A 3790-nucleotide genomic window follows, 5' to 3' on the forward strand; every position below is an offset into this window, starting at 1 on the left:
ATATATATATATATGTATGTATATATAAATTTAAAGAAATTATTATATAACTTTAATAATGCATAATTTCTCTATATGTATTATTTATCGATTCTTCATCCAACAAAGTATATTTCTCTATTTATTTGCACCTAACTCCATGGATGACTTACTCTCCCATGAAATCAAATGTGATTCTCCCCATGTTGTAGAAATCATAGCCCTTTCGAAACATATGTTTCTCAACACATTTTAACATTTGAATTAGCTAGATCAAAAATTAAATGAAGATCGGAGTTCAAACTATCACAAAGTATTAACATTTAAAGCCATTGAAAACAAAATTACCTCTTCACAAAACCATACTTCAAAGTAGGGAGAATGATAAATAAAAAAACTCAATATTCATGAGAAAAATAAGAAAAAACATGAATTTCATATATAAAAACAAGTTTACAAAATAAAAGAAATAAAAAACACAAGTTATCTCACAATCATTCCCAAACAAATCCCTAAAATTTTCTTCAATCCTTTTTCTTCAGGCCTTTCTCTCTTTATAAGCACTCTAAATTCTCTCTTAAAAGTGTAATGAAGAAGAAATCTCTCACCATCCCTCTTCTCTTACAACCCTAGAAGAAAATCCCTAGAAGAAAATCTCCGAAAATCTCCAAGCCCTTTACTTTTTCTCTCTATCTCTTCCTCTTGTCTTCACGCCACCCCCTTACAAGTTAAACACCAACTCGTTGAAGTTTCCTTCTTTTATTTTAGGTTGCCTCCTTACAAAAGGAATTCAAAAGGCCCTCCTAAATTCCCTCTAAAAGTTAACTCTTTTAAATTCATAAGATGTTTCATTTGATCCAAGACACACATACCTTCATAAAAGAACCTTTCAAAGTGTCTAGATGCATTGAATAACTCTAAAAGGTGTTTAGAACAAGTGTCCCTTCGAAATTTTGTGCAAAATTTGTCTCGGATCACCTTAATTTGCAAAAAGCCATCTTTGGCGCATCTGGCATCAGATCTGACACATCATGCACTAAGGCTCTATCAAATGGCGCAGCGTGCACCAATTTGGCATATCATGCGCTAGATTCCCAAAATTCGCTGTTTTGGCTCTCAATTTTATGCTTTTTTCTACTTTTGCTCTAAAAGCCTAAAAATGATATACCTGCAAAAAAAAAAACACAAAAATACTCTTCTTTAAATTGCAATATCACCAAAAATAGGTACAAAATATATACTTAAAACAACATATTATTTTGGTTTATCAAAATCCCCCAAACTTAAATGTTACTTGTCCTCAAGTGACACTTTTATTATAGAAATACATATGACTTAGGATAGAGTTCAACTCATAACTTCTATACTTTAGTTTAATAAATAAATTAACAAAATTTAAGAAAAACCTTTAATAACTTAGATTCAAATTCTAAGTCTAAGAGTACTTAGTAATCAATTTTAAGTTTTTTATTCTTTTCAAGAAGAATTGCAATTTGTCATATTAAGGATATTTACAACTTTCATATGAAAAAGAACTTTATAAAAAAATTACTCGTAATACTAGTAATACTCGAATACAAGTTTAGAAAATGTAATAAAGCTCCTTTCTTAAGTCGATTAAGTGCAGCCAATTTTTTATTATGCATTTCCTCAAGCTTCTCCTCAATTTATTTTTTGTTTTTTTTATTTTTTTCTATTTTTTTTTTCTTTTAGGATCTTTTCAATCCTTTCTTTTCTTTCTCTTCTTTTCAAGCGAGGATTACTATATCTGGATAGCTTTTAATAGTTTTGAATTTCACTATCCTCTTTTAAAGTTAAAACTCCTTACCTTTCTTCACTTAATAAATTTATATCAGTATATGATTTTTCATGAAGTCTCATTCTTTTCTTCTTACTTGAAACTCTAAAATTCTTAATACTTCAAAAATACAATTTCCTTTACTTGGAATAAGAAAATATAGTATTATCCTATCATACCAAATATCTTTAACTTTAGAACTGACTTTCATTATTAAAAACTTTTTACCTAAATTTACCATATTATTTATAAACAGAAGTATAGTCATTTGAGGTTTAATCTCAATATCCCAGGTCATGTTAAATTATATTTAAAAATATAGTTAACTGGAAAAAAAAATAAAATTTTGCTTACTTCTTTTCGAATGAAAATTTTCTTCCTTTCAAACTTAGTTTTTTAGCAATTTTAAAAATATTTTAGTACAAAATTTAGTACGTGAAAGATAGTAAATGCATGAAAATAAAAACTGACCTCTAGAGGATTTCTGATTATAAAATTGGGCTCTTGTATACTATAGATACTAACTTGAAAAACATACATACAGGCTTTAAAGCATTAAATGAAATACATGCATTAAAGAATTAAATGAGATATAATATATTCTAAAGAATTTACTGAGAAATAAAGCTAGAAATACAAAAATTGAAAAACAAAAACTGAAAAATACTAAAAATGCATGAAAGATAAAAATCTACAGTTACTACCACAACACAAAATAAAATTCCTTACTACAACAATCATAAATGAAAGTACAACACATCTCAATCACAAGTAACAAACAAACATCAAAACATATTAAACTAAATTCATAAAAATATCACTCTTCATCACCTTCCTCATTATCATCATCGTCTTCATCATGAATAGGAGCATAGGGAGTGAAACAAGGGCAAGGAAGAAATTCCACATTGGGTTCACCCTTAAGATGTCTTACCATAGCATTTTAAAAATCAATATCATGATGAACTCTCCTCTATTGATATTTATCATTATATAAATTTCTTGCTCAAATCTCTCCAATCTGACTCTGATTATTCATTATGTCCATTTGTTGAATCATGAGCTGCTCCATAATATTTTCAAGTGATGCAGAGTGGGAAGTAGATTCTCCTGCAGCTGATGTAGAGGGTCTATCCCTTCTACCACCTCAAGATTCAACAAATGATTCATCTCTTTGAATCATATGCTTTCCAATAGAATTTTGTGGTTGTAATCGTTCTTCATTTCTGTGGGACTCTACTCTTGATTGCTCACATAAAGTAAAAATCAGGGCAGGATATCCCAAACCACTAGCTCTAGAGCACTTAGCTATACTTCAAGCATGATGAACTATGACTGTACTAACATTCATTGCTTTTATGTTCTAAATACAATAGTTCAATACAATTCTATCATTCGTTACATCAGCAAGATGATTTGTTGGTAATAACTTAACAGAAATGAAGTGATGCAGTACCTTTGACTAACCAGTCAATAAGGAAGCGAAGAAGTTAACTATTTTGTTATTCTTAATCTTCCATTCTCCTTTTCCATCAATCAAAAAAGTAATCACTTCATCCAGTGACGAATCAGTCATCAAGAATGCAGCGTAATCATCATGATATACATTCCTTAGCCCATAACAAATATTGATCCGATCAGCAGTAAATTCAACTTGGTTACCTCTAACCAGTATGTGATCATCCTCAGTGAACCTCAGTTTAGCATAGAAGTCCCATATCATGGGCATAATTGCTACTGCAGTGAAGTAATAGAATCTTTCCCAGCTTCTAGCGAGGATCATCCTTTCGATCTTGCCACCCGGGTTTAAAAACGCCCTTTCTTGGATCAATCTTCTGGTCATCATTTGAGTATTATAGCTATGTTGGGCCTTGAAGTTAACGAATCTTCGTGCATCAAAATCCTCGGATGGCTTTCCTCTTTTCACTCGGGGAGCCATTTTAAAATCTATGAAAGTCTAAATAACCAAATAAATCACTAAATCAAAAATCTAACTCCCGAAATAAGATTATT

Source organism: Phalaenopsis equestris, unplaced genomic scaffold (genome assembly GCF_001263595.1).
Source record: "Phalaenopsis equestris unplaced genomic scaffold, ASM126359v1 Scaffold216714, whole genome shotgun sequence".
In the NCBI taxonomy this organism is placed as follows: domain Eukaryota; kingdom Viridiplantae; phylum Streptophyta; class Magnoliopsida; order Asparagales; family Orchidaceae; genus Phalaenopsis; species Phalaenopsis equestris.